Raw genomic sequence first — 20690 nt, forward strand, 5'->3', positions numbered from 1 at the left:
GATGTTAGTCACCACTAGAACAAAACAAGATGAAGGAAAATAGCATTATATAAAAGGCTTCTCAGTGATAAGAAGATATACATTTAAACCAAGCCCTTCAGGCTGGGGTAGGGGCTGAGGGGTTGTGTGTGCTGAGATAAGCCTTCCCCACACCCAACTCCAAAGGGTCAGCTTCAGGACCTTCTAGGCTGGCTAGAAGCAGTGGACTCTAGGTCTTTTGCTTGTGTAAGAGAGGGATGTAAGTTTGGGAGTGAGCAAAATTGCCTAAGACAACAGAAAAGGGCTGAGGGCTGCCACAGGCGTCCATTTTCTTGTTTCTGACCACACATAACACTCAGTCTCTCCCTAAATAAATGAAGATGCAACCTTTGAAGAACAGTAGGACGTGCAAAAACCCAATTATCAGCCTGCTCAGCGTAGCCACAATTCAGACAAGCCCTAAATAGACTAGCTGCGTATCAGGCACTGGGGAATTGGAGATACAGCTTGCATCCTGTTCCTTCCCTCAAATGACTCAGGTACACGCAGGGGTGTAGGGTGTACTGGGAGGCAAATGGAGGGAGACGGGGCAAAATATGTGATGACTGCACTAAGGTTAGGGCTGAGAGATGGCTACAGATATGCTGCTTATTAGCAGAAAGATTCATAGACAACAGAATAATGGGTAGACATACATCACACATCAAATTGTTTTGGTCTTATTAATGTGTCAAGAGACGAGAAGAATTGTAACAGAGTTACATTTAGAAATAGCTTGTTTTGTGTTTCAAAATCAAAGATGGAAAATGGCGTGGGAATGAGTTATCATGTCCCAATAACTGTATTTCTCCAATTCTTAGTGAACAAGAAGGAAAAAGCAAAGGCATTGGAAGAGGGAGTCTTCATGTGATTTTCTACATTGCTCTTTGTTTTTTGGTGTTGATTAGATTTGATGGAACTTCAGTAGGGCTCATCCACGGGATTCCCCATTCCAGTTCCTTCTGAAAGGAATTTGCTACATAAAATTGTGTGTGTGTGTGTGTGTGTGTGTGTGTGTGTGAGAGAGAGAGAGAGAGAGATAGCTCCAATGATGAACTAAGTTTTCAAGACTTCCTGCAACTTTCACACCCTCTCAAGGTCATCAATGCACTAATGAAGCTAACACGTGTCTTGAGGTCCTGCCCATGTGATGCTTCCATGACAATGAGTTTCCAAAGTTCTCAAAGAAAAACTATGACTGTGTCCCCCTTGATCATTGAGCCACATTGCTTTCCCACTTTGACAACTACCTTCATTCCCCCATCAGCTGGTAGGAACGTGCAGGCCTGGCTTTGTACCCCAGATTAGGACCAAACTCAAACTAGCATTGGTGTCCAACATGCCAGGGAAAAGGAGGGGCTTGGCCAAAGCACAAGGGTTCAAATTAAATGAGGTTTTGAAGATTGTGCTGAAATTCATAGTTTGGCTTTCCACAAGTCTCCTTCAAATGTTTAGAGTCATAGGAGGAAAGACATTTAGTGTGAGTCACTAAATTAGATTTCAAGAAGATTTCTTCTTACACATATTACTCTCCTTCTTCCCTCAGACACCACCCAGGAGTCTATGTTATTTGCTCAGGACACAGACACCAGGTCTCCTGAGGGCAGGTCCCTTCCGGGCATTGGCCAGGGATACAGGAAGGAGACAGGTCCCCCCTCAGCCTCCAGGAGACCACTGTGGAAGGGGAAAGATGGATGTGGAAATATATACTTACAGCTCAATGAGATGGAAGAAGCTCTGTGGTAGACACAATTTTAGCAACTTAAAGGAGGCCAGGAAGAGGAAGTTTGTGACATGCTTCATGAAAAAATACCTAAGAAACATTCAGAGGTCTGATGAGGACAAAAACCAAGCTCAACGCTTTTAACTGACATCCAGGGTAAAGTATATAAACAGAAAAATAGAGAAATAAATAGAACGGTGTGGGAAGATCAAAGCAAGTGAGTTGATATCTGCCGGAGTTTAAATCCTGGCTTAGTTATTTGATCACGGAAAAGCTACATGCCTCCCTGGGTCTTATTATTTCCCATCCAAAGATAGGGTATGCTTCCTACCATGTTGAGTGGCTGTAAGAATTAAATGAGATATTGCAGAAAAATACCTCAGTCCATCTGACACAGGGTTAGACCCTCAATACATAGGAGTTCAATAAAATTGGTTCAATCAACAGTAGTATGATGAATTAGCTTGAAGAGAAAAATAAAAGGACAATAATAGCAATTAAAATTCAGATTTTTATAACAAGTAAGCTGCTAAATAATTGTCGTAAGAAAGGAATTGCAACATTCCAAAAATTGACAAGGAAAAGCATTCTTCAGAAAAAGTGGAAAATTTTGAGTATTGAGAGCTATGCAGAGAGAGATAGATGGCAAAGAAAACAGCAGAATGAAAAGCACCAAGTGGCTCAATCTAATGTTTTTAAAGGACAACAATTATGAGATAATTACCCTTTGAACCATCTTTGCAGAGGACCGAAAAGAACTATTTAAGTAAGAAAAGGCGGCAGGTGAAGGCAATTCTGAACACACGCGATTGTTTAAATCAGCAGGGCCCGGTGGCTTGTGTAATCAGAATCCTCACTAATGGCTCCATGCCAACCCCGAGCCCTTCTGCTGCATCTGCTGGAATTTGTGTGATGGAGGAAGCGTGGCTGGGATCAGAGCAAGGCCAAGGCCGGCTCCACTTTCAAGAGTAAGCAGTGTAGAGCCTTCCCTGGGACAGGGGCCTCCCAGGCTAGGGGAAGGCTTATGCACACAGGGCTGCCTGCAGTGAGAGGGATCGGGAAAGGACAGAGAGCCGGGTGGCACTGACTTTACCCAGAGGACATTTTCTGGGGTCACTTTCATTCCTTGGTGGGTCACTAAGGACAGCTGCCCACGTGAGCTCAAAAAATCTGAACTAAAACATCAGGCTTCTCTCAAATACTGATGTTTCTGTTTACGATAACGGTACTTTCACTTCCCAGTGGTACATTCTGTTGAGCAATCCTGCACTGAGATCAGGGAGCAGGTGGGAGCGGGTGCAAAGCTCTAAGAGCAGTGGTTTATCCTGCTCTCTGGGGGCAGCTGTTTACTGAGGGATGCGGTGAAGCCCACAGCAATCACAGCAACGTCACGGCGCCAGAAGGAGCCAGGAGAACTGAGAATCGACCCCACATCTCAGTGCCTCCTCCCTCGGCAGCTTGTCCCACTCAGGTCGGTGGCAGGGCTCTGCCTTGAGGCTCTCAGAGACCTAGAAAGACAGTGCAGGCCATCACGCCAGAGTGGGGAGAAAATGCACAGAACCTCAGCTGGCCCTTCAAGCTCCAGGAAGTGACACTTCACTTCCTCTTGCTTTCACTGCCCACAGCAAGTCACAAGGCCATCTAATCTTCAGATAGGAAAAATGCAACCCTACTCTGTGCCTGGAAGAGAGAGAGCCGCAGAGCTGCCACATGCAACTGCCACATGCACGTTATTTATTATGGATGGAGAGCATCCAGGACAGACCTAAGGGAAGGACAGTCTGGAGCTAATAAAACAGGGCGAAGGGCTTCCCTGCTGGCACGGTGGTTAAGAATCCGCCTGCCAATGCAGGGGACATGGGTTCGAGCCCCGGTCCGGGAAGATCCCACATGCCACGGAGCAACTAAGCCCATGTGCCACTACTACTAAGCCTGCACTCTAGAGCCCGCAAGCCACAACTACTGAGCCCATGTGCCACAACTACTAAAGCCCACGTGCCTAGAGATCATGCTCCGCAATAAGAGAAGCCACCGCAAAGAGAAGCCCGTGCACCGCAACCAAGAGTAGCCCCTGCTTGCCACAACTAGAGAAAGCCCAAAAAGCAACAGCAACGTGCGCAGCAACGAAGACCCAACACAGCCAAAAATAAATAAATTAATTAATTTAAAAAAAAGGGGGGAGGCTGTCAGAGGGAACAGCATGGGCACAGGGTGGAATGTCCACATTCCTGATTTATCTGGGGAAACAATGGGCAGTCCTGTGGTCAGAACACAAGGTGTGTGTCAGAACAGAGGATGGTGAGGGACGAGGCTTGAAAGATTAGAATGTGAATGCCATGCTGCAGGATTTGAATTGCATCATTACTTATAATTATATTTAAAAAAAAAACAAAACAGCAAAAGAAAAACTAGGTTTTGAGCACCCACTCTGGGCATTAAGTGTTCCCTATGCACCACCACATTTAATCCTGACAAATCAGAATTAAAAACAGAATATATTGGGTTCTTAGGTTTTTTTAGTCAACAGTTATTTCCTGGGTGCCAACTGCCTACCAGGCATTGGTTCAGAATTGTTCCAGGGTTGTAGCCTCCATCCTCCTATGATTTAATCTACTGGAACAGATTAAACATTAAATAAGTGTATGAAAAAATCCATAATTAAAAATCACAGAATATGTGAGGTTTAGAGAGACGATGACCTTGCCCAGAGGGATATCGTGATGTAGCAACATGGCTGAGCCGAGATCTCATCTATGTTTAAGTGTCCTGCACTCAAACACTAATACTGTAAATCACGGTGATCCATGGGACATTATTCATCAAGGCACAGGGCAGGGGCCTGATTATAGTTGTGTTTTGCAAAGATTGTTCGGATCAGGGCTGGAGAAATTAACATAGAGAAATACTGCAGATGCAAATGGTTGTAAAAGTTATGGAGCTGGGGAGGGAAGGAAAAGCATAACCAGGAGAATACAAGATTTGTATTTCAGCCGAAGACAGAAATAAAAGATGTTATGAAGCAGAGCAGGGTCCATAGTCCATTGCAAGATACAAACATAAATGTAACAGTTGCTCAAAGGCAAGAGGGATCAATTTGGGATGACCGTATTCGATTAATTGGCCTCTTCCACAGTTTCAAATGTCTGTGCCTTAGTTTCTCCTTCTGTAATTCTAGCCTGTGGCTAATGGGACCTACCGGGGAATCTTCTGCAGGCTTTTGAGAAAGGTTTCCTTCCCCAATTAAAAGACTTCCCCAAACTTGCTCCCTTCCTATGTTAGAGCAAAGGGATGAGGGAGGCTGCTGGGGCCACCATGGGCTTCTCACCACCTAGACAGAGATCAGCAGAAGTGGGAGGTGACCTGGAAGGCAATACACAGCTAAAGTCTTAATAACACTCTTGATCTGCTTTTCACACAAAATCAGGCTTACCAGCAAGAAAAGCTAATGATCACTACTAAGTGCGGCATTATACACACTTCCTTGGTCCAGACTCTCAAATCAATGTTTCACATATGTTATTAAATGTGATTCTAGCAACAAAAGGTCCATGAAGTGTAATTCCATTTAACAAGACAACCAAGGTTGGGAAAAACAAAATCATTTTTCCCAATGTCAAACACCTCAGATAATACACTACCTTTTGGAGCAGGGGCAGTTCTTTTTCGTGACCTCCAAAGTGCTCTGGCCCCGAGGATGCTCCCAGCTTGCTGAACAACTGAGGAGGACCGACCTGTCCCCCCAGAAAAGGTCAGTTCCTCTGATGTGTGGTGTGGAAAGTGCTTAAAGATCAGAAGGGAGGGAACCATTTCACAGGGAGAAATAGGGGCAGGAGAGATGCCACACTGAAACTCTCTCTAATAAGAGTCCATGTTTAATGAAGGGAAATGTAAAACTAAACCCAAAATAACAGACCCACCTCTCGCAGCAAGAGGAGGACCAAGATGGGCACGGTGGCTGTGTCCTCCACACAATGTCACTGGGTTCCCTTGTGTTCAGTTGTCATCTAGGACTTTATGCAGTTACAGAGCAGGGGGAAAGGTTCCAGTTTCTCTATTTCCATCACGTTCCACACTCTTTCCAGTTTCACCATTACAGTTCTTGCAGTCCTTCCCTCAAGGTCATAAGTATTAAGTTGGGGTCCTGAGAAGCCTTGGGAGAGGGAGAGGGAGTGGCATTTACTTAAATGACTGCATCGGGATAGGATTTAACCAGGGACTTATTGTTACAAGATGTCACTGCACTTCCCTGGGCTTCAAATCCTCTGTCTTCTTACATTCCTTTTCTGCCCTGCTTCTCTCCCTTCTCTTCTCTTCCCTCCCTCTTCCCCAGGTTCTTCCTCCCTCCCTTTCACTCTCTGTACTTTGTGTCTTCCCCTAACAGTAAAAGCTTTTCTACATTACTGCTTCTAAGCTATTGGCCCAGAAAATGAAATAATAAGATCTGTACGGATTATATAAATAAAGACTAAAGAAACAAAGGGCAAAAGACTCAGAGAGTCTCCCATGAGTATGATGCATGAGATTCAGTCTATGGTCTCTGTGACATGACATTGAGTTTGCAATCTCAAGGTCTACACTGCTTTCTTTTGTCGTCTTATTAATAACATTTTTTAAAAAGATGACTAGGAGCCAGGCACCATGTAAATGCTTGACACTACTTATTTGGTTTAATGCGCACTAAGCAATCCTCTGCTATAATTTTAATTGTGCCCAATTTGAAGATGTGGAGACTGAGGCTTAGGGAGGGGAAGTAACACCTCCTACTGCATGACTGAGAAGTAGCAAAGTAGATCTAACCAGATCTCTCTGGCTGATTAAGGCTGCATCCTCACCACCATGCCGCTTTGCCTTCTTTCTGGTCCATATTCCATATAAACATAATGCTAGTAAGCAGCTCAGGTTAAATGAGGAGTTAGTAATATAGGCTGCAACAGAAACTGATTATTTTGGCATGAGCAGTATCTCACTATAGAAGAAAGCATTAAATTCTGCTTGGGAAAAGTCTACCGGCAGCCAAAGTCTTGCTTATTGAATTCCCCAGCAGGTTATTACTTGAAATGGAAACACATTTTCATGGCCATCCTCAGAACAACATATTCTAGCAGTCCTGGGGAGATCTCAGACTCAATTCATAACCTGAGTTCATCTACTTGGGAGGAGCGGGTCTGAAAGGCCCTCTCACTGTTTTATGAGCTTTGGATTCATCAGACGAGGAAGACATTGCAGGTGTGAGTTTTCAAAGCACAAAGTATTCCTTCAGTGTACTCAGTGGAACCCTTGTGTGTGCCTCGTAGTTCCAGCTCCAGCCCTGTGCAGTAAATGAGCTCGGAGCAATATTGTTGAATCATGTGCTGCGTTAGCGGACTGAATGCTCCCCTGGTAGCCTCACGGGATTAAAATACCTTCTTCCCAAAAGGTATTGGGAATAATCTGGTGCATGCATGGGAGATATCTGACTAACTTATTAAATGCACTCAGAGATCTGACTTGTCCACAATTCTTCTGCTTCTTTTAGCAAACAAGTAAGCTTGCCTTGGTTTAATCTGTTGCTAAGCTCATCAGAGAAAACAGCCCTTCATCAGAGAAAACAGCCCTTCCTGCTCTCCTTGGAACCCTGGCTAAGTCATTTCACCTCCAAATTACTGTATTGTCCCCTCTGTAACTGTCTACAGCTCTGGAACTTTCACCAAAGGCATTACCCGAACTGTCACTGCAAGAATAGAGATGCTTAATAAAATATAGGACTTCCGGTTAAATTTAAATTTCAGAAAAAAAAATCAATCATGTCTTAATATTGAGTATCTGGGATATACCTATACTAAAACAGTATATGCTATTTATCTGAAATTAAAATTTAACTGGGTGTCCTGTATTTTTATTTGTTAAATCGGGCAACTCTGCATAAGATGAATATAAGTTATCTTGAGCATTACACTAGGCATTTGATATGGGCAATCTCTTTTAATCCTCATTAGAATGTTGAAAAATCTGAGACCCAGAAAAACTGTCTTTTTCTCAGGGTGATACAATCAGTAAGGAGGGGAATCAGAAATGCCAACAGACATGACTTCAAAAGCCATGCTGTTTCCACCTCAAGAATAACTCCAAAATCTAATCCCAGAAATCTGTAATTGACACCTTTTCTGTCCTTCCTGTCCGGGACACTGGGAAAAATCTGGTTGAAGACGTAATTTACATCAAGTGCAAGTGAGTTTTCCAGAGACAGTGCCAGCCTGCTTTCACTCCATGCCACTTGAGTATGTATTTTTCTGAGCACAGCTAAAAGAGCATGCCTTTTCATTTCAGCTGCATCTGCAATCACCTTTCTCCCACTGTATTTTAACTGCTGATGCAGGACTCTGATTTACTCTCCTAAACTAAAGAGTGAAGACATTTACATAAAGCAACCCTATTGCAGGGTGTACCTAATCTGCAGAATTCTAGGGGAAATTCAACAAGACACAAAACACATCTCAGAAAGTGCTGAAATGGAAGTTCTTAACGAATCAAAGGAGACGTGAATGTTTGAAATCTAAATATATTTCTTCGCTTATAGAAAACTCAGTCCTCCAGGGATTTAACCAGTCTCCACCTTGAGCGATCTGCTCACTGCAGGCGGAGAAGCACAGCCCTGGATCCAGGGTCTGCTGCCTTCGTTCTGAGGATCTAAGAAAAGTCGCTTCACTCCTGGACCTTGGTTTCCTTAAATACAAAATGAAGATGCTAAGAGCTCCCTGTCTGCCTTGAAGGACTGCGTACAGAAGAAAAAGGAGACAGTGGGTATTAACGTACTAGATGGAAGTAAAGAGTTATCATTTTCACTCTTTTCTCTCTTTTTCCATTTTTTTCAGTCTTTTTAAATCATTTTCATTCTTTTCATGCCAGAGTGCTTTGGAGCTGCCAGGATCTAATCAGGGAAGGGTTTGTATTTAGCATGTCAGCTCTTCACCTGGGCTGACCGCACTAGGAATCCCTAAAACCGACAAATGAGATCGCACCTAGGGCTTGGGGCCATATTTTGATTATCTTGTATCATCATCGTTCTTTGGCTTTTCTCTGCAAGCCTTTCTCTTTCCCCCATGAAGCCTTTCCTAATTCCCCCAGGCAGAAAGGTTGCCTCTTGTTTCTTTTCTGAGCAACTACTTGGAACCAGACACACTGTTCTGGAAGCTGGTGGGAGAAACAAGCCTGTACCTCCAGATGCCTGCTCACACAGGGTACATATTCTGATGGGGGCGTGAGAGATAGTGAGCAAGTGAACCAATGAAGTAATGAGAGGACTCCAGATAAACATTATGGCTACAAAACCATGCTGTGGGAGCGAGTACTGCAATGAAAGAAATAAATAGGGTGATTGTAAAGAAGGTGTTCTCAAGGACAGGCTTACCTGATGACACAGGCAAAGGCTCAAACAGGATGCATTTCTCAGCTCATACGCAAAAAAAAAAAAAAAATTGCTGATTTATCTGACTACCATACTAAACTGTCAGTTCCTCAAGAACAAGAACTATTTTCTTTAATTTTCTGCACAACTTCCCTGGCAACAACAGTCACTATCAATGGCTGGGCCGACTGGGGAGAGGGTGTACTAGAGTTTCAAAAATCATAAGTACATTTCACACTTAGAACAGATTTTTTAAATACTTTGTTTTCTTGACACAAAATGAAATTTGGTAATCACACAAAATGTCATGGCCAAGTAAAAAAAGCTTTAAAAAAATCTTCACTGATGATGGGGTCCAGGATTCAAATAGGTTGAGAAGCACAGACCTAAACTGTTCCTGACACATATCAGATGCTCCATTAAAAAGATGCTGAATGCCAGCATTCCGAATGTCAAAACTCAATAGTTATGATACCCTTTCCACCCTCCTTGCTCACTTTCGCCATCTACTCTTTTGCTATCACTTATTCATGTCTTCCATGCTGGTCTACAATTTCCTTGAGGACTGTCCCTTGATTGGTTTTGTCTGTTAGTGGATTCTAGCACCTAATCCAGCGCCTGGCACCTGCTAGACACTCAATGAATGGGCTCAATAGTTGATTTCATTAAAATTAAGATAACAGTCTGTTATTAGGGGTTTACCCACAATAGCCACTCCCAGAATATAATCCAGGGTCCAAATTCCCACACCCCAAAATCTTTTATTTCCAACAGTGAAAGCTGACTTTGGTTATGCTGAGTCAGAGACTGAACTTGGAGATTCCTGCCCCGCCTGCCGCAGGTTTTACCCCAGCACCCTGACACTTCCTCTGATTTATTTTTATTCTTAGCACATCTCGATCTAATCTAGGATAGATTGTCCTTACCCATCTTGCTTTTACCTGTCTCTTCCACTAGAAGACAAGTAGAAGGGCAAGGCTTTCCCCCTGTTTTATTCCCTACTGTGTCACCAATGAGAAGAACAACTCTTGGTACATGACTGGAACGCAATAAACATATGTTAAAGGGATAAATGCAATTGGTGTAACTGCTTACAGGACAAGGAAAAGGAATACCGCAAACACAAATTCTGTAGACATGAAATTTAACTCACTGGAGCACTGTCTACACTACACTCCCAACATATCCTTGCCTCAATACTCCCAAGAACTGATTTTACTTAGCCTCATATTCCAACCAATTTCTTTTCTATTCCCAGAACCCAGAGGCCATAAATTGGAGGCCTGTGGGATATAGATGAGGAGGCCTACCTGTAGAATTGCTTTGAATTAGCGGCTGGTACTTAAAAGTCAGTAGATTCTACATAAAATTGTGAACTTGCAGCCTATCTTGGAAAAAAAAAAAAAAACACAGATGTGGCAAGACAGGGCCTGAGGTCCCAACTTGTGTGTTGGGTCAGAGCTGCAGCCCCCCACCCCCCTTACCCTGATTGTTCCCAGGCCTGTTTTGCTCAGGCTATTCCTTGCCTGGCTGCTGAAGGCATTTGAGTGAGCGACCCCTGCTGGAAAGTTACCAAAAAGCATGTAACATGAAAAAAAAAAAAGAAAGAAAGAAAAGAAAAGATGTCCCCTGGGATCTATTTCCGTTATGTTTATGCTATTTCTTGGAAGAATAATATATTCATTTTTCTAGAACTCTGGTGGTATCACATAACAACCGACAAACTATGGCCCAGTAAATATTATTCTAAAGGCCTGAAAAAGCTATGAGCTTAATTCCCTGTGGGTAGAGGAAGCTGAGAATGCTTCATGCCAGAGGCAGGCCTGAAGACAAACTGTGAACGGCTGTGCATCAGCTGGTTACAATTCTGGCTAAATCAAACAGAGAAAGAATTTACTTGAAGACTATGAGTTACCTCTAGGAATTAATGAGAAGCTGAAAAGCCAGGCTTGGAAATGAAAAGGAATGGAGGGAACCTGGCGCCAGGGACCGTCAGGATAATGACATAGGAATGGCATCCCTGGGACATCCTGTGACATTGAGGCTGCTGCTGACAACACTTGATTCATGACCCACGGTCACAAATAAATGCTCAATTGTCCTTTTGTCCCTTAGTTAGTCCCTCGAGATTCCAAGTCTCAGGTGGGATCATCCAGCTGAGCCCCAGTTCAAGGCCCGGAGATGTGGACACAGAGGAAGAGCCCCACCCCACCATGGAAAGGTCCCTCCATGAGTGGAGGGTGGTACCCCCTGAATAAGAAGGGTGTTTGGTTGCTGGGAACCTTCCAAAATGCAGAAGTCCACTATGGATTAGGAGGAGATTTTAAGTGGTGATGGGAGAGGGAGGGCAACACAGGCAGTACAGAGGAATGGAATGAGGACAGACCTGAACTCCAATCTGGAATCCTCTGTACCCTCAGAAAATTAATTAACTTTTCTAATCAGCAGATTCCAAATCTTTAAAACAGAAATGATGCCATCTGCCTGTGTAAAGCATGGGGTTGCTTGCGAAGATTCAGTTCAATCGTTCATTCACTCACTTCAAAAATACTTATCCAGGGCTTCCCTGGTGGCGCAGTGGTTGAGAGTCCGCCTGCCGATGCAGGGGACACGGGTTCATGCCCCGGTCTAGGAAGATCCCCCATGCCGCGGAGCGGCTGGGCCCGTGAGCCATGGCCGCTGAGCCCGTGCATCCGGAGCCTCTGCTCCACAACGGGAGAGGCCACAACAGTGAGAGGCCCGCATACCGCAAAAAACAACAACAACAAAAAACTTATCCAGCATGCATTAGCCACTTAGCTAGGTCCTGAGGACAACTTTTGAACACCAAAATGCAATAGAGAGACACTTTATGTTGATGACAGAGGTAGACAAGGGAAACCCAGGTCATCTCCTGAAACTGATATACTCATCTGCAAGTTCCTCCTTTTTTGGTTAATCAATATAAGGGCCCTTCCTGAAACATATATTTCCTGAAGACATACGAAATGCATTAAGCTAAAAAAACCAAAAAACACTCAGAAATTTAACTCTGGTTCTACAAACAAGAAACTAATAGTTCTCAAAAGCCAGGAGCCCTGATGCTGGTGAATTTCAGGTGGCATAATCACAAGGAGATACTGGTCCATTATATGGAATCCTCTCCCTCATTTAAAGTTTAGCATATGTAATTCACACAGACATTCACAAACTATAATAAAATTTAGCATTAAAATAGACCAAATGAAATTGGCAGGAAAAGCATATTAAGTAACCTTGTACATTTTTCACCAGTGTTTGAGAACTGCCCAAATGCTCTTCACATACATTTCTCACTTTTAATCTTTCAGTCTCTATTTTGCAGAGGTAAAATCTGAGGCTCAGAGATTAAAAAATAATTTGCTTAGGGTCCTGGGGCAAGAAGCTGGCTCCAAATTCAGCTAGCACTCTTGCCATTCCCCACTGGAAAACGTTGGCCTTGCTAAGAAGCACTAGGTCATTAGTGAGGTTGAAGGAAGACACTTACATCAAAGTAATGGGGAAAACCCCAGATCTTTTCCAACACCAGCTGGAAAGTTACTGCATTTCCCACAGAGCAGTTAGAAAGTTGCTACTCCCCAAAGTTGCCTCTACTCCTTTACACAGGCCTTTACTCCTCCAAGACTGTCTCTCACACAAGGACCCTGGCTTAGAAGCATGCCCTGGAACCTGGATTCTCAGCTGTGACCCTGAATACAGGCTCAGTTCCATCAGGACATCACTACCTTTTACTGTCCCTCTCTCCAAACTGTCCTCAATAGAGAGAAAATTACTCTGTACTCCCTGTGGGTATGGGCCACCCTGGGTAGATGCCCTGTTCTGGGAAAGGCACTGTTTACCCATCAAGCAATTTTACATCAGCCAGTCCACCTCCCTAGCCCCTTTCTATTCGCCATCAAATTTTAGTTCAAGATAAGAAAAGCTTCCACTTTGTGTTTCCCTTCAAGGAGCACTCCAGACTTTTCCAGTAAGAGGATTTCTTCTTTTCACAACAAAAGTGCATCCCCAATTATATTGTGGAGTCCAAGGGTTCCTGAAAATCTACAAAGTGGAGGACTTGAAATTTCACACAAAGCACAACACAGCTAAGAACCATGGGTTTTTCCTGATGCCCTTTGCAAGTTCAAGGTAGCACTTTCTCACCAGTTTCCCAAGCAAAGAATTTCCAATCTTAAAGCTACGGTGCCCTGAACAGCCCGCAGCTTCAGCCTGGATCTCTAGCCGGGAAACACCGCTCAAGATGCCTCCATAAGGGATCTTCACTGCATGTTACCTCCGTAATTAACTGCTTCGACTTAAGAGTGCTTAGTCACGAAGTTGCTGATCCCAGTCAAACTCGGCTGAAAGAGTTAGAAAGGACCCACTGAAGCCCTGAAAAGCTCCTTGGGAAGCTGATCTTTCCCTGCCTAGTGCTGGAGAAACCTTATGTAACACAATGGTCCATTTCAATATTATTTGTGCAGTCCTATGGGAGGGAAAAAAGAAAAAAATCTAAGCACTGGAAACACAAAGAGTAACGCGGGATTTGTAGCAGAAGCGTCCATCTCCTGAGATTTCACTGGGTCACGCTTATTCGAATCGCACCCGATCGTTACTGAGAAAGCAAAAGGCAACAGTAATTCCGAACGCCAAAGGAGGGGCGTTGGGTTTTAGAAACCCATTTAGAAATGCAGAGAGGCAGAAGTTGGGTTATCTCCCCTTCCTTTTTTTTAAACATGAAATTCCTGAAATTAACACTTGAGTGGAAGTTGGTAATTACATTTCAACAAAATAAGGTAAGATTTTGAGGCAAGGCGAGAACGCCCGTGTAGGACCCAAAGGATCCTGCGTGTAAAAGGGCTGTGGCCACTAAAGTCGGTCAAGCACCTGCGCCCGGGCCCTAAGGAACTCTCCGGGGATCGGCTCCCGCAGCAAGCGGCGGGCGGAGCAGCCGAGCCGGTGGTGCCGGGGCTTCGAGAGCTCAGGCTGCAGAAGGAGAAGTGGGCGCACTCCATCCTCATCCCTTGGCTGCTCCCTGCTAGCAGGGGACCGCTTCGGGGAGCGCAGCGAGAAGGCAGTAGATTTGGAGTCGCCTCCCTAGAATCCCCTCAAAAGCATCTCTTTACAAGTAGTGGATAAAAATAGCCGGCGGACAACGCTGTGGGGAGGAGCGAGACTCGCGCAAGACAAGGAACGGATACAACTGGTCCTGCAAAGTGGAGGGCGGAGGAAGAGGGATAAAATCCCCTCCCGAGAGAGGGGCCCGGGAGTGCGAGGAAGCGTGGACTCCCGCCCGGCGGAGGGGATGAGACGGAAGACTCACTGAGCCGGCAAACGTCCGCGGAGCAGAGCACACCTTACACCCCGCGCCCTGCATCCCAGCTCTCGCCCCCGCTCGCTTCTCCATCCCATTTTTTTTTGCCGGCTCAGGAAGCGGCCCTCCGGCTCCCGGCACAGGCAGGGGCCAGAAGGGTGAGCAGCGCGCAGTCGGTCGCCTGGCTCGGAGGGCGCACCTGGAGACACCAGGCTCCGTGAGTGTGCCCCTGGTTCTGAGCCGGGTTCTACGCGTTCCCACCGCAGGTTGGCGCCCCTCCTCCCCTCACCTTCATCTGCCGTCACCACCCAAGGTGCTCGAAATAGAAACAGATGCAGGGAAAAAAAAAAAAAAGAGTAGAAAGTAACACGAAAAATCAGAACCGTGCATAATTGGCATTAGGGGAAAAGGGTACTTACTGTCTGTCGCCTCGATCTCTCTCCTCCCGAGCATCCCCGCCCCTCGGGAAATGCCCCATCTCTGCTCCGCTCCAAAAGCAAACCAGACCAAGGTTTCCCCACCCTGGATGCTCCCTCAACAGACTGACTTTTTGCTGACTGTATCCGCGCCCCAAGTTCTCAGCCAGAGTGGTACCCGGGCTCCGCTGCGCTTTGAGCTCCTGCTATCCCTCACGGTCTGTCCTAGAGAGAAGCCTCCGGCAGGAGCGAACCTCCTGACTCTGCTAGGGGGTAAGGGAAAAATAAGAATCCAATTCACCAAATCAGAAACCCGGATACCTGCCTGTAAAAACCAGTCCCTGAAGACTTGCACAGCTGAGGGACCAAGTCAGGAGGTTAGGAGCATGGGAAAACCTCTGGCCTCTCCTTCCTTTTTCCCCCAATGTACATTCCACTTGCTCCAGCCTCAACTCACCTTGGGCTCTGCTCTTGCCCTAAGTCCGGGCTGCCAGGTCAGGGCACCTCGACGGCCCCTCGTCTTGCCACTCCCCAGACTGACGGCCCTCGCCTCGCGCGCTCGTCACTCACCTGAGCCGCGCCACCTTCCAGCAGGTCTGGCGCCCGAAGTCGGCTCTCGGGCTTGGCCATGGGCAGCGCCGTGGAGCACCGGCGGCCGGCGGAGCGAGCCTCGAGACGACCTGGGCAGGCGGGTGAGGCACGGGCGCAGGCACCCACTGAGACCAGGCAGTGGCGGAGGTTCGTGGCTGCCCGCGAGCCGGGGACTTTGCAGGCGCGAGGCTAGGTTATCAGACCCGAGGAGGGGAGGGGCAGGAGGAGGGGCAGGAGAGGGAGGAGGGGACGGAGGAGGCGGGCGCTGAGGGAGAGCGCGTTGGGCAGAGGAGGATCGCGAGCGCCCACTGCTGCCCGGCCCGCGCCGGTGCTGCCCCGAGTCGGGTCCGCTCGGTGACCGGCTAGCTACTTAGCGCTCGCGGCGGCGGGGCTGGGCTGAGGACTCCCGCCGATAGGTATTGAAAGAGTCAGTCCCGCCCACCTGACACGGCAGTTCCTCGGGTTTTAGTCCCGGGAGGCTGGGGGGTGGGGATGGGGGCTTGGGGAGGGGACCAGCGCTACCGGGAGGATGGGGTCTGTTGTGGGTTGGGTGACTCTGCCGTCGCTGCAAACCTGGGAAGTCCTGTCTACTCCGTCACTCTTGCTAGGTAAAGGTAGGTCCGAACCCCGAGCCCATCTCCTCCTCCACTTTCCAGCCTTGCAAGGTCCCCGATACCTGCACTCCTCCCACGTGCGTCAGCACGGCCGGTTTCCTTCCCGGCAGGTGCCCTCTTTAGGCGTCGGTGCTCCCCGCGCCGCCCAGGAAGTAGGGTGAGCCATCCTCACACACCGCAGCCCAACCGGGACGCCAGTGGCTGGGCACCCCGGGCCGGGATCAGCGCGAGCAGCCGGCTCCCAAGCGCTCCGTGTCGCCATGAACACGCCCTCCAGCTTCGGTTTCGCGTCCGCGAGCGGATGCCGGTTCACCAGGGGAGCGCAGAGCGTTCAGCTCTGCCTTTGCTAGTGCACCAGGATTGCAAATGTCAGCTCTGAAATTAAGCAGGTCTCCCTGCCCCCTACCCCGCGTTCCTGTGGCTGGGAAGTTTTGTGTGAGAATTAGACCGGCCTTCAGTTCAATTTCAGATTTAAGGTTTCCAGGGGCCTGGAGTTGGAATCTCCTTGGGGAAGCTGCGCTTCCTGCCTAGCCGAGCCAAAGCAAGTCGCCCTCAAAGGCAGATCAGCAAACACGTAAAAAAAAAAAAAAAGAAAAAGAAAAAGAGAAAAAAGAAGGAAAGAAAAAAAGAAAAATGCCAGGTGAACGTCAAAGTAATTTATTTTATATGAAATTTCAGCAGCTCTTCCATATCTTAAATATTGGAAGATAAATACTTGGAAGAATTCGAATTTGTCCTTTAAGTTTAAAAAAATCTTTCATTAACTTTGCTTAGATTAAAAATACTCTCCCATCTAAGTAATTAATGCTGTAGGAAATTGACCCCTTTCTCACTTACTGTTACCCAGTGTCCTTTTACAATAGAAAACAAGATAATGACCAACATTATCTTGCTGTCTAATAAAGCTAGTAGCATCTGGGAGGCCAAGGCCAAGTCTTATTTTGGAAAATAAGCTTTTAGGGGTTTTAATGACCCTGGTTACTTCTTTGAGCCAGACTAATTTTGACATGCCTATTTTAGGTTGAAAAAAAAAAGAGGAAAAGAAAAAAGAAAAAAATATATATATATGTTTTAAAAAGTCACTTTAATCAGACTTGTGGTTAGGGGCTGAGATTGGAGGAAGGTGGTCAAAAAGTACAAACTTCCAGTTATAAGATAAATAAGTACCAGAGGTATAATGTACAACATAATGACCATAGTTAATTAACACTGCTGTATGGCACATAGGAAAGTTGCGAATAGAGTAAATCCTAAGAGTTCTTATCACAAAGTGAATTTTTTCTTTCATTTGTTTCTTCTTTCCTTACTTTTTATCGTGTGTATATGAGAAAATGGATGTTAGCTGAACCTATTGTCGTAATCATTTCACAATATATGTAAATCAAACCATCAGGCTGTGTGCCTTCAACTTACACAGTGATGTATGTCAAACTTATACAATGATGTATGTCAATTATTTCTCAGTAAAACTGGAAAAAGCAAAGTCAGTTGAAAGCCCCACTTTGAAAAGCCTTAACGTTCAAATTTACATTAGCTTTAAAAGAAGTGCTTTTTTCCCCCTATTCTATGAAGCCGTGTAAAATCACATATGAGGCTGTGTGGGTCAAGTGGTAGTTTAAGATATACCCTTGCCAATTACTGGTGTCCTTAAGCTCCTACCAGAGGCTAAGCCCTGCACAGACCATGAGTTCTTCGAAATAGGGAGCGGCTTTGATGTACTAAGTTGGCATGATTACTTTTCCTTAAGAGTTCAAAGTGATTTTGTGCCCATAGTCCGAATTTCACAACTCATTTGTAAGATGTGAAGGGAGGCTGGCAGTGATTCCATTTGCACCCTGGGAGCCAAAGTCGGGTGAACTGATCTGCTTAGTTCCCCACTACAAGTCCAAAAAAGGAACTAGAACCTCAGGCCCCAGCCTTGAGTCTCTGTTACAAGCTTCACTTGCACCAAGTGACTCAAGGCAGATCTGGCAACTGGCAAGAGTTTAAGGACTGGAATTTTAGCTTCTTTCAATTTTTGATTTTAGCCAACATTCACTGATCGATGGTGAGTATTCTTGTGCTTAGATAACTAAGAAAGAGTTAATTGGTTATTTTGTTATTCAGCATTGTTGTCTTTGCCAAAACATTTGTCATTTCTCCTGAACAACCTTCCCTGACCTCTTCTGGGCCTGAGTTAGGTTTTCTATCCAAGTGTTTATGTATCACCAGAACTCAGCTCTGCTATAACAACACAAACACTGTACTGAAAATATCTGCTTAGAGATCTGTCTTCCCCACTAGATTAGAAGTGCTTTGAACACTGGGAGTACAATTTAGTTATCTCTTCCAGAACCTTGCATGGTGTCTGAAACATAGTATACTCTCAAAAAAGATTGTAAACTGAACTTCCCTGAAGGAGTCAGGGTTTAGGTCAGATGTGGTTCCGTTTTTCCATTTCAAAGCTATCAGTGTAAGAATGGATGGACATAGGAGACACAGTAACAGTCAACTAGAAAAGTGGGTGTCACTCTCAGATGGGTGGCCTAAGACCTTCTTACTCAGTGTCATCAACTAGAAAATGAGAGAGTGTTAGTAGGTGATCTCTCAGCTGCTCATATTCTGAGGTACCAAAGTCTTTATAGAGCACCCAGTAGGTATGTGTTTACTACTATGCCAGGTACTCAGGAAGAGATGGAAAAGTAAGACATCGCCACTGCCCTAAGGGAGCAGAAAATCTTATCTCAAGGAGAAACAAGACTGACAGAACCCATTTTTACCAGGACTCACTGGCATCAGTTAAGTTTCATACTGTGTCCTGCAGAAGATAAAGGCTGCAGGAAAGAAATGGAAGTGGAAGTAACTGGCCTGTGTGTTGGATCAAGAATCAGGAATACCCCCAGCTGAGACTCATCCAAGGCTTTTGTGCCAGGTTCTGTACAAAGTGAATGATATGAACCTCACCATTTGTTCTTTCATCGATCTTCTTGGAAACCATGATGTCCACATTTTACAAAAAAAAAAAAAAAAAAAGGCACAGAAGTTTAAAGTCATGACGTGAGTGAGTGGGAGTAATGAGGGCACCAGAGGAGGAAGTGATTTATCCAAGGCAGCTACCCTTCCAGTAAAACTTAGACTCCTAGCCCATGCTCTCTGTACTTGAATAGTTTGCTTATGTTTGTTTTTGGTATTTTCGTTTGTTTACTTTCCCCCAAATATGTGATGGAAGAGAGAGGTCAGGAGAAGGGGAGTTGGAGAGAGAGAGAAAGAGAGAGCTTGCTTCCTTGGAGCACCTCCAGGACTCACGGTCACTCTACCTGCCTGGGCTCAACCTGATTTTATCTGTAAGGCTACCCTGCGCAGCCTCAGCCTTTCCTCCCTTAATGGCCATTTGACTCTTTCAGGTTAATAGCATGAATATTAAGGAGTCCAGTGGGATTCTTTATAAGCAGAGGAAATTGGGATCAGGTTAAAAATCCAATTTTAATAAACTTTTCAAGTCTTGATTTAGATAGAGCTCTAATGGCTCTCAGTGCTGAATCATCTTAAAAGTCAATGTTTTTGGGGTTTTTTTTTTTGCGGTACACGGGCCTCTCACTGCTGTGGCCTCTCCTGTTGCAGAGCACAGGCTCCGGATGCGCAGGCTCAGCGGCCATGGCTCACGGGCCCAGCCGCTCCGCGGCATGTGGGGTCTTCCCGGACGGGGGCACGAACCCGTGTCCCCTGCGTCGGCAGGCGGACTGTAAACCACTGTGCCACCAGGGAAGCCCCTAATGTATTTTTTAAAAGGTCCTTGCTGTATAGAAAGTTTGATGGGTATTGTTTAATTGTAGATTGTGCGTTCCTGTCTTCATAGGAAAGATCACATGTAAAACTGATAAAAGCAGATATGAAATGCCACCATCCACAGAGCTGGTTGGGTAGAGGAGAGGGAGTTGGGTTTGAAAGATAATTTTCACTCATTTGACCAAAACAAAGAGAGTATGATTACACTGTGTGGAAATGGTATCCTCAAATAACTCCTCTAATTTGATTGTGCTGAGGTCTAGAATTGTTTCTATATCTTTTGACTTGCTAATTAGCTGGAGCAGACGGCTTGTGAGAGAGAAAATGAGGGTCATATCCAGAAAACATGTAGGATTGTGGTTCCTTCCAATCAGCACACCCATCACATGCCTCCCCCAACAGCCCGACCAACTCCCAACTTTATCTATATGTCCTTGAAAACGTTTCACGCCTCTGTGATTAATAGATTATTGGATGTTTTTCTGAAAACAGAACTTTCATCCCCTTCCCGATACCAGATGTATTCTTGGCACATGTGGTTACAGGGTTTAGTTCTAACTTTTGCCTTTATAGGACCTATCCTTCACCAAAATGAATTACTTAATTAATTAAAAATTAAAATTATATTGCATGACTACATTGGTGTAAAGAAGAGTATATTATTCTTATTTATTTAAATATTTTCTGAGATATAAAGCTTGTTATTTCTTCTGATTTTAAAAGAAATTAAAACTTTTTTGAGAAGCACTGAAAGTACCCTGGGCTCTCATGACTTCTAATGGAGAGCTTGGCCATGTGTAGATGGTGATATTGCAAGGGATGAATGCTTAATTGATTCTGGTGAAGAATGTATGATAAACCCAATTTC

General features: G+C 45.3%; 1 protein-coding gene across 7 annotated transcripts in view; it reads right to left on the reverse strand.

Moving 5' to 3' along the window:
- HS3ST1 (heparan sulfate-glucosamine 3-sulfotransferase 1) overlaps positions 1-16453 on the reverse strand; it is a 95704-nt gene extending 79251 nt beyond the window's left edge. The window contains exon 1 of one of the 7 annotated variants that reach the window (XR_009563963.1): positions 15423-15786. The gene's annotated coding sequence lies outside the window, so the exon portion shown is untranslated. The other 6 variants (XR_009563962.1, XM_060299161.1, XM_030864220.2 and 3 more) reach the window with 6 other exon arrangements.
- Positions 16454-20690: the final 4237 nt, after the last annotated feature.

The sequence above is a fragment of the Globicephala melas genome, chromosome 5 (assembly GCF_963455315.2).
Source record: "Globicephala melas chromosome 5, mGloMel1.2, whole genome shotgun sequence".
NCBI classification, from domain to species: domain Eukaryota; kingdom Metazoa; phylum Chordata; class Mammalia; order Artiodactyla; family Delphinidae; genus Globicephala; species Globicephala melas.